General features: G+C 42.0%; 1 pseudogene across 1 annotated transcript; it reads left to right on the forward strand.

Moving 5' to 3' along the window:
* Window positions 1-7,711: 7,711 nt before the first annotated feature.
* On the forward strand, window positions 7,712-10,227 carry LOC308430512 (protein O-linked-mannose beta-1,2-N-acetylglucosaminyltransferase 1-like; annotated as a pseudogene). The gene is made up of 2 exons: window positions 7,712-9,728; window positions 9,978-10,227. The product of its transcript is annotated as a protein O-linked-mannose beta-1,2-N-acetylglucosaminyltransferase 1-like (transcript).
* The last annotated feature ends 911 nt before the right edge of the window (window positions 10,228-11,138 follow it).

Consider the following 11,138-nt stretch of genomic DNA (forward strand, 5'->3'; position numbering starts at 1 on the left):
CGAATTCTAGGAACAACGACAGCAGCAACAAAACACACAAAAAATTAAAACACTTTCAAAGAACTGGATTGAAAATGCCTTTGTGGAGTGTGTGTGTGTGTGTGTGTGTGTGTGAGAGAGAGAGAGAGAGAGAGAGAGAGAGAGAGAGAGAGAGAGAGAGAGAGAGAGAGTCTGCACGCGTTTGTATGCTTTGGTTTGCTGTGGAGATTGAAGTGACAAGGCAAACTGTTTCAGAATAGGTGATGATTAACATTATTGGGAAACAATTAAGCAATTCTGAAAAGAGAAACCAGCTCAATGGCAATCTTTATGTGCCCTAAACACTGTCCACCTTTTCAAATTTGGTTCTGTTTGCAGTATGGTTGTTGTTCATTTATTTGCCAAAGAGTTGTAGCTGCTGTTCCTAGTCCCATTTCTCTGGAATATATAGTCACAGGACAAACAGCTAAACATATAAACCCTGTGTTCTTTGTGTTAGTATAAAAGGCAGGAACGGAAACAGCTCTGACAGCTAACAATCAAAGGTGTCTACATGAAAACACTAAGTCAGAAATAACATTTTTTTTTCCTCAGAAGACAATGAAGAGGAAAAGACACAGAGAGCTGACAGTATTGAAATGATTATCTTAACATTTTAAACCTGACTCCTGCTCTATTCACTTTCATTCTAAAATTTTTAAAGGAGCCTCGGGGAAATTTGCTTTACTTCTGATGCAAGGTTACAGTAGAGAGCTGTGGTTTGGGAGCACTTGAACGGATTTATTTTTAACCAGCCTTATTGTACCAGGTACAAGTTGTATCTCTACCACTCTTCCTGTTGAAGTCTTTAGAGCTCCAGCACAATGTCAGAGGTGCCCTTTCTCAGTTCTGTTTCCTCCATTGTAGACTTCTTTGGATAGATTATTTGAGAAATAGAACTCTGGTTCTGCAGTGGTGTTTTATGCCAAAATTTGATTTAAACAACAAACCAAAAAACAACAACAAAAAACAGATGTACACCCCCTGCAAAAAAAAAAAAAAAAAAAAAAAAAAAAAAAAAAAAAACATAAAAGAAGAAGGTAAAGAACTTAGAGAATTTTCAAAAGAGTTTGTTAATAGACTATTATATTCCTATAAACCCATCAAAGCACAGTTTAGGAAAACGTTCTCAAGTGGCCGTTTAGTGGATTTTTTTTTCCTTGTTCTACTGAGATATACTAGAAGCCCATAGGAAAACATATTTTCAAAATAGGCCTGTGTTGTTTCAAAAGAATGGAAATGATAATAGTTTAGAAAGATAGACATTCAATGGTATTTACATTTATTTATCGGAGAAATAACTATTGAAATTTCTCCTCTTATGAGTTCTATTTCCTGTCTGTTTATATCTGTTTGCCTGCAGTATTTGTATTTCATTAATAGTCAGTGGAATTATTTAGTAGCCTGATGTTTGCTATGGTGGTTTCTCAGTTCCTTGGGTGTCCCGCGCAACTGTCTCGCCTGCAAGAACGACTCGGCACACAAAATAGAATCCTTCTGCGGTAAACTTTATTGCTCTGGAAAACAAGTACTTGCTTCACGTGACGAAAAATACGGAGAAAACCAAGAGATCCAAGAAGACGAACAGGACGAACAAGCTCCACGAGACGGCCGAAAACCAAGGGGAGAAAGAGAGGAAGAAGAGAGAGAGAGAGAGAGAGAGAGAGAGCTATCCAGCTCGCCCCCTTATAAAGGGATCAGTCCTTGCCTTGGACGCGGAGCCCCCTGATTGGTTGAAACTCAGCAGGCCCTATGACGCCACGGAAGAGGCGGAACTCATGAAGCGGAAGTTACCCAGCCTGTGCGCACATGGCTTGTTTACTGCTAACTCCAGCCAGATATCAGCGCCATCTTGTAATGGCGAATGCGTGGGAATGTGTGGGCGGCGCCCCACACTTGGGGAAACTTAGAACTTTAAGGCAGCGGAGGACAAAGATAGCCAAGGATCGAACAGGTTGATTGGTGATCAAGATAGAATTTCAGAAGATAAATCAGGGATATCTGTTCTGTCCTTAAACACCCACAACTAGACAAGGAGCTGACTTTTTCCCCTTAGTTTACTAAGTTTCCTTTAAATGTAATAGAGAGGCTGGCAGGTACCAGCTTGGGAATCAGGGAAAATGAAGATAAGAGAGCCATGCATGGTAATTGCTCCCATTTTCTTGTTGTCCATCTGAACTTTATTCTCGAATACAATCTTTTGGAATTTCCACAAAAGATATTGATGCTCACTCAAGATGTCTCCTATCTTTGTTTACTCAACACAAGGCCGTGAGACTTAAGCATGTTATCCTCTGCTATGGCAATTTATTCAATTTCCTAACTGAATAGTGTTTAGTGTATCAATATACTTGTGTCTACACATTCTTTGGTTCATGAGTGATGAAGTTGCCTGTTCACTGTGGTACACCATGACCCCCCCCCCCACAGTTACAAATATTTTAAATTACAAAAGTATATGTGCGTCTCTGTTTGTGCACATTGGAAAACCACCTAACATAGATGCTGGACATTCAACAGAGGTCCTCTGAAACAGTGGGATCATGCTCTTAATTACAGAGCTACCTCATTAGCCCTACAGTAGCCCTGGCTGGCCTAAAACTTAGATCTGCCTGCATCTCCCTTTCAAGTGCTGAGAAAAAGGTCAGGTTTCCAGGCCCATCTAAATAAAAAACAATGTAAAGGCCCTGTCCTGCAGCCCCTCAGTGAATCTTTCATCAGTAAGGCAATTGAGTTCAGAAGCAGGTGCTCTAAAGCCAGAGCATTTCCTATAACCAGAGTAAAATCTGTTTTATGGCCTGCGCGTAGAGATCCTTTTGGATTGGAGAAATAAACTATTGTGCACACAGTTATATGAGTGGGTAAAGATACTTAGAATTCTTTCAATGTTTTCAACATCATGTTATTTACTTTCATATTGAAATAATATCATCATTTTCAACATAAAGCTGAATAGATATTTCAGTGCTTCAAGTCCCACATGGTAAATTTTCCTATTGGTCAATAGAAAGTTATTTGAGAAAAGGTTCAAGAAAGAGCTATTATATATCCATTTAGGACAATATTAAGAGATACAGCACATATATACATGTTAAATTCTTTATTACATAAAATATTTTTATATATTCTGAGCTTATTGTGTGTTGTTTCTGCTTTCTTGGGTTAACATAGTAAGTTATAGAAATGAATTTCTAAAAAAATATTTTACATAAAAGAATAATTTGAATTTAATTTTATCTTTGAACTATAAATATGTTTGAAATACTCTTAAATATTTTTAAAATATTTTGTTTAATGTGAGAATTGGTGCTTTGCACATTGTTTATTCTTTTCACATACATGTTTAATGTGTTGCCATTGCTCTGGTTTGAACTTTGCTTTCTAAATCTGTGGGTGCCAACTACTTTAACCTCCAGCATCTGAGAATGATCTGATTTGGAAACAGTTTCTTTCTGAATACAATTCACTAAGGATTCAGAGATGATACATGCCATCTTAAAGCTGTAAATTTCAAACCCTGGCCAAAGACTGAATGAAGTACCTGTTTAACACACCAGAGCAGACCTGGCCTCTGGGTTCTCCCATTATCTGTCAATCCATGCCTGTTACAGACTATGTCTGGCATGCCCTATCTCTACTTCCCTTCTCTGAGAGGCTCTTTTCTATGTAATCTGGACATATTGATTACCTGTCCCTTTTGTACTTTTGGCCTCCTGGCTGCTATGCCTAGTTTCCCTTTTCCTTCTTTATTCCTGTCCCCATCTTCCCACATTGCCTTGCTCAGTCTGGTCTTGTCTATTCTGAGCTCTCAGATGTCTCTGACTCCTGCTATGATCTCCCATGTATTCATCATATACATTGTCTCCCATCATTCCTAGCAGCAGTCATGTTCTTTTCTTTCTATTATTAATTTTTAATTGAAAGCCCCCAGTTATAGAATATATTTAATTACAAATTGGGTATTTCTGCTCTGCCTTTGATTACTCAGTACCCAGTGAAAAGCAGCATATTTATATTAAGACTTTATGAGACCAGAGCTGGTGACATATATCTACCCCCATGCTACCAGAACTCACTCACTCATGGCCGATTCATTCTCACTTTTATAAATTCTGAAATACAGACTTTGAATAACATTTTGTCTTTGTTACCATTAATATTTTCTTCTTGGATAAGACAATTGAAACAAATAAGCTAATCTGAGACATTGCTGGATATGAAATTCCTTTTCCTCCCTTATATCAGACATAGAAACACTTCCCTGTAACCTTTACACTATGGAAACTTATTCTGAGTTCACTTTATATATGTGGACATATTGCTTCCATGTTGGTCTGTATAATCTGTGACTGCCTGGTGCCATTAGAGGCAAGAAAAAAAGTGTTGGATCTGTAACTGGAGTTTCAGCTGTATGTGAGAGGTCATGGAGGTGCTAAACCTTGAACCTGGGTTCTCTGCAAAAGCAACAAGTGCTCTTATCTGCAGAGCTCTCAGACAAGCGCTGGACTCTAATTTCTTGTGAACTGTTTATTCAACAGAAAAATCTAACTTAACTTAGAAAGTCTTCTTGCATTATCTAAGTCTTAAAAAGTTCAGACAAATACTCAGGAAAGATATGCCATTTCAAGTTTTTAAAATATAAGTGTGTTTCCACATCTATTACATATCTACATTATGACTACTATAACTCGTGTCAAGGGCCTGCTGCAATATGACTACGTGAACAGATTGATCAAACCTTGCTTTAATGAAGATTAGTGTGAAGTGAGGAAGAGGCTCAGAATTAAATGTGATGGGTGAAAAGTTCCTATCCCTGAGAAAATACTGTATTCTGTATTCTATATTCAAATTCTCTCCCCCCCCCTCTCTCTCTGTGTGTGTGTGTGTGTGTTTTCCAGCACCTCAGGACCTGTAGACCCATTTCTCCTGGATAAAATGATGGGATAAACAGTGGTAAAATTTTGCATAATAGAAAGGTATGCAGTTGATATTTATTTTGACTGAAGATATTTATTGACTTTTGATAACTAAACTTTATTTAGCTTACACACAACCTGAATATCCTTATATATGTGAAATTCTCTTGTTGAAATAATAGTATCCAAAGTGATGGTTTAACTTTGGATATGAGAGTGGTCACAGAAAAAAAAACTCTTACAAACGAGATCAGTGGTTCATTAAAAAAGTCCCTAGAAATTGGCCCTATTCATTCTGCAGTGTGGAGACTCAGAGAAGATAGGCACCGTGACTTGGGATGCATTCTCACCACACCTCATCTCTTGAGTTCTTGATCACAAACTTCCGAAATTCCAAATCAGTTGCCTTTTGTGTTGGACTGAAACACTCTAAAAGCACACCTTGCTATGTGTTTAAAGAAGTACCCAGTTTTCTGGAGCCTAAGCCTTAAAATGTTTGACTCAGATAACACTTGGGTGAATATTCTGTCAAAGCCATGACTGGAGAAGAAGGTATTGTGAGTGAAGTCATTCCCAAGTGAGGAGAGGGATTTCTGAGACAGGCACAACAATGAAAGAATCAAATACATAGATGAAGAAGGGAGGAGGCACATCTGGCAAAGATAATGGGGAGTAAGCTAAGAGAAAAAATCTTGTCTTGCTCAGCTGCCAAAATAAGAGTCTTTCAGGATACTTAGTGCCTGGAAACATGACAGAAGCCCAGAGAAGAGGATAAACATTTTACTGAAAAGTGACTGCTATCAAGATGGTGTCACCTTGGTCACTCTGAAAGAAAAGAGAGACAACCAATTTATCCCTTCCCCATTGTAACCTATCTTATCTGCAGGGCTAGTGAGGGACAACCACACATGCTCCATCTACTTTTGTTCTGGCAGATATTTAATATCAATCAGGGCTTTCTACCCCAAGGTAGAAAGTTTAGATAGTTTAGTTTCCAGATAAAAAGACATAAAACCCTTAAATTTATGATATTCCTTTAAAGCACTACAGCTGGGCATATATCTGCCCTCTGTGCTATTAGAATCTACCTCCCTACCAATAACCCTGGTGACTTTCCGTGTTGTACTTGGGCTACCCTTACTCTGACTGGTGAGCCTTTATGACCAATTTTCAGGATCTGTTACCCCATGGCGCCTTCTGTCCACCATCTTGTTCTCATTGTCTTCTACCTCAGACCCCGAAGCCTCTGGAACCAAAACTAGAGCTGACTTTCAATTGATCCTGCTGTCTATCAGTGTAACTCCTTTCTGGGAGTTTTCTTAACTCCTTTGACTCACAAGTAACCGCAGGGTATTTCTACTCCTACTCTAGTCCGTTTGAGCTCTCAAATGAAGACACATAGACCTGTGTGTTTGTTAACAAGCTGCAAGCCTAAGCCAGGCAGGTTCTGAGCTATTTTAACCCTCCATGGCTGCCTATCTCCCAGCCATGTGCCCCATTAATGTCACTCTGAGTCTTGCCATTGCTCATTCTAGTCCAGGTGTGTCCTCATGGCTGCTCTCTCATTGTGACCTCATAGCAAACCTTCATCTTTCCTTGTGATTTCTGCTTTTCCTCATGGTCCTCTTTTACTACTTCCTTGGGGACCCCACCCCTCAGACTAGGAATGGAAGTTCTACCCTCTTCTCTTCTGGCCATCTAATTGGCACATTGGCTTTTATTAACCAATGAGAGATGATGAAAAACAATTTTTATATAATATAGATTCCAGAAGTGCTTGACCATGCCATCCTCCAGGACCACAAACAAATGTCTTGGCATAGAAATCAGCATCTGAACATACATGAGACAGAACCATCCACCAATATTGGGCTATACCCAAGAAAGGCTGGGAATACAAGTGTACACCACTGAGTTGCATTCTTTATACTAAAGATATAATTTTACTGTTATGATGATATATTCAATATGAGATCCTATGTAAATAATTTAGCACATCACTTTAGGTTAGGAATTATGAAAAATTAAATAATATCTATACCCGATAAAGAGCTTTGTCCATCGTGTGGAGATGAATTAACTGGCCTGACATTGGGGTTAGTTGATTTAAGAAGAAGAAAGTGAATGTCTTTTAGCTTGTATGAAGGCAAATTATGTTGGTAGGTTGAGGCCCTCCAGATATGCACATATATGTTCCTGGGGAAATTTATGTACTCTTGTGTTATACATTTGTACTCATATATGCAATGAAGAGAGTTAACCTGTTTTGCTGGATTGATTTTCTCTTTCATCATCTGGTGGTAACAATCTCCATTCTAGGTAGCTGTGATCCCTTCCAACTCTCCCCACCTCCCCACCCATTAAGCAGGCTTCTAGAATCTGCCAATCACTGCACTGAGTCTTGTTTGGCCATAAAATTATGGCTTTGGCCAAAAGGCAATCAATGGCATGTTCTCCTTCTAAACTCTCCTGTTCTTATAGGCACTGCGACTTGCCTGAATTGTCATCAGATGTGAAGGGTCATCAGAACAATTATGTAGCGTATAAATTGAACAATAAGCTCATTTTTTGCAATTTTTCTGTTCAAATGTTAAGAAAAGACAAATGCAGGGGCGCGAGAGGCATGGAGGAGGCAGAGGCCGCGGAAGCCGCGGCACGCGGGGCCGAGCTGTGCGGGGTCGAGCTGTGCTGGCCCCAGCGCGGCCCGAGCGGGGCCCGGGGCCCCTGAGCCTCCCCTCAGATTCCTGAAGTCATGGACTGGCCGGGACAGAGGTGACTCCCTAATCCAGTATGGATGACTGGAAGCCTAGTCCCCTCATCAAGCCCTTTGGGGCTAGGAAGAAACGGAGCTGGTACCTTACCTGGAAGTATAAACTGACAAACCAGCGGGCCCTTCGGAGATTCTGTCAGACAGGGGCTGTACTTTTCCTGCTGGTGACTGTCATTGTCAACATCAAGTTGATCCTAGACACTCGGAGAGCAATCAGCGAGGCCAATGAAGACCAAGAACCGGAGCAAGACTATGATGAGGACGTAGGACGTATGGAGTCCCCTCGGCGCAGAGGCAGCAGTCCCCGACGTGTGCTGGATGTCGAAGTATATTCCAGTAGAAGCAAAGTATATGTAGCAATAGACGGTACTACGGTGCTAGAAGATGAGGCCCGAGAGCAGGGCCGAGGCATCCATATCATTGTCCTCAATCAGGCCAAAGCGTGTATTTGACACATACTCTCCTCATGAGGATGAGGCCATGGTACTGTTCCTCAACATGGTGGCACCCGGCCGTGTGTTGATCTGCACAGGGAAGGACGAGGGCTCCTTCTACCTCAAGGACACAACGAAGGCTCTGCTGAGGAGCCTGGAAAGACAAGCAGGCCCTGCCCTTGGCTGGAGGGACACCTGGGCCTTCGTGGGACGAAAAGGAGGTCCTGTTCTTGGTGAGAAGCATTCTAAATCTCCTGCGCTGAACTCCTGGGGTGACCCGGTCCTGTTGAAGACAGATGTGCCTCTGAGCTCAGCTGAAGAGGCCCAGTGTCATTGGGCAGATACGGAGTTGAACCGCCGCCGCAGGCGCTTCTGCAGCAAGGTCGAGGGCTATGGGAGTGTGTGTAGCTGCAAGGACCCAACACCTATTGAATTCAGCCCTGACCCACTTCCAGACAATAAGGTCCTCAATGTGCCTGTCGCTGTCATTGCAGGGAACTGGCCCAATTACCTGTACAGGATGCTGCGCTCTCTGCTCTCAGATCAAGGGGTATCTCCACAGATGATAACGGTCTTCATTGATGGCTACTAAGAGGAACCAATGGATGTGGTGTCCCTGTTCGGTCTGAGAGGCATCCAGCACACTCCTATCAGCATCAAGAACGCCCGTGTGTCTCAGCACTACAAGGCCAGCCTCACTGCCACTTTCAACCTATTTCCGGAGGCCAAGTTTGCTGTGGTTCTAGAAGAAGACCTGGACATCGCTGTGGATTTTTTCAGTTTCCTGAGCCAGTCCATCCACCTGCTGGAGGAAGATGACAGACTGTACTGTATCTCTGCTTGGAATGACCTGGCGTTTGAACACACAGCTGAGGATCCAGCATTACTGTACCGTGTGGAGACCATGCCTGGGTTGGGATGGGTGCTCAGGAAATCTTTATACAAGGAGGAGCTTGAGCCCAAGTGGCCCACACCAGAAAAGCTGTGGGACTGGGATATGTGGATGCAGATGCCGGAACAGCGCCGGGGCCGAGAGTGCATCATCCCGGATGTCTCCGGATCCTACCACTTTGGCATCATCGGCCTCAACATGTCAACATGAGCGGCTACTTTCATGAGGCCTACTTTAAGAAGCCCAAGTTCAACACAGTTCTAGGTGTCCAGCTCAGGAATGTAGACAGTCTGAAGAAAGAAGCTTATGAAGTGGAAATTCACAGGCTGCTCAGTGAGGCTGTGGTTTTGGACCACAGCAAGGACCCTTGTGAAGACACCTTCTTGCCGGACACAGAGGGCCATACCTATGTGGCGTTTATCAGAATGGAGAAAGATGATGACATCACCACCTGGACTCAGCTGGCCAAGGGCCTCCATATTTGGGACCTGGATGTTCATGACAATCACCGGGGCCTGTGGAGATTATTTCGGAAGAAGAACCACTTTTTGGTGGTGGGGGTCCCAGCCTCCCCTTACTCAGTGAAGAAACCACCATCAGTCACCCCTATTTTCCTGGAGCCACCCCAAAGGAAGAAGGAGTACCAAGGGCTGCTGAACAAACGAAGCCTCCTCCAGGACCCTGCAGGGCTCGGTACTGTGTACCCCAGACAAACGAGCCCATTGCCCTATCCTGTAGGATTTTGTAGATGCTGGTAGGGCTGGTTTGTTTTTAACATGGGATTTAATTACTAACTTTAAGGGGAAGCATCCCCTGCTTCAACACCCCATTCCTGAGTTTGAGGTCTATTTATTTACTTCCTTATTGAAGAAGAGCAGGAGAGTTCCCAGGACCTCTTTGGGATCCCTGGGTACCTGATTCACTCTCTTTACACCCTGTCCTCTCAGGCCTGGCTCAGAACCTATTTATTGACTGTCCCGAGGGCCTTGGGAATAGGCTCAACTTGGGGCCTTTATTCCTCCCTGGACCAGGATGCTGCCCTGAGGGTAGGACTGGCTCATACCCGGGAAAACTGCTGTGCCCAACTGATGGACAGGCCCGTTGGGGTCCGTGTGCTGACAGACTCACTCAGAGACCTTTAGACACTGGACCAGGCCTCTTAGCCTTCTCTTTGTCCAGATTTCCAAAACTGGATAAAGATGGTCATTGATTAAAAAAGGAGAAAATCTCAAAAAAAAAAAAAAAAAAAAAAAAAAAAAAAAAAAAAGAAAGAAAAAGAAAAAGACAAATGCTTTCTTCTAGGGACACAATCTTGTTTTATGTGAGTGAAAGTGAGACTATCTACAGCTAAGCCCAAAGCTTGTCTTATATTTTTATAAAGTGGGAATGATGAATGAAACAAATACATAGAAAAGAGAATATATATATATATCATACTCTTGGTTTCAAGCCATCCACATGTCTTTAAGATATAGACAGAGGATTCATACTCATGCAAAATAAGGTCCCTGTTCAAATCCTGAAAGGCTAAATTTCGGAAGAAAGAATCATAGGATGTTGAAAGCATTATTCCCTAATGGGTTCCTCATCAATCCCTGAAACTAGAGGAGGTTATTCAGACTGTCTAAGTCTTAGTTTTTGCTTCTGAAATGCAAAATTACCTTCTGCTTTTTCAGCAATAGTTAAAAATCATAAAAGTATGTATCCTATACAACTCTACCCACACTGAAAATATCTGCCAGTCTGTGCATAGATCAGTGCTTTGTAATTTTCTTTTTTTCTTTGATAATCTTTTTCTTTTCCATTCCCTCCATTATAAGCTTTTAGCTTGGGGAAAAAAAAAAAAAAGTCTGCTGCTGGATTAATCCAGTGAAATGTAAATGTAATCAGTGACTAAATCAAACGTGTCTGTAGTCCACAACACTGTCACAGCAAAAACAAAATTATAGATCCTTCTAATTTGCTAGCTGAAGCAACCACTGATTTTCTGTTTCAGGGAAATAGAGAGCTGTCAGAATTGATTGTCCCTGCAGATTAGAACGTACAACTCTCCATGCATAGACATCCAGCAGCCCCACCTTAATGGTGACATCCTTAGGATTTGGCCT

This window comes from Micromys minutus, assembly GCF_963924665.1.
Source record: "Micromys minutus genome assembly, chromosome: 15".
NCBI lineage: Eukaryota > Metazoa > Chordata > Mammalia > Rodentia > Muridae > Micromys > Micromys minutus.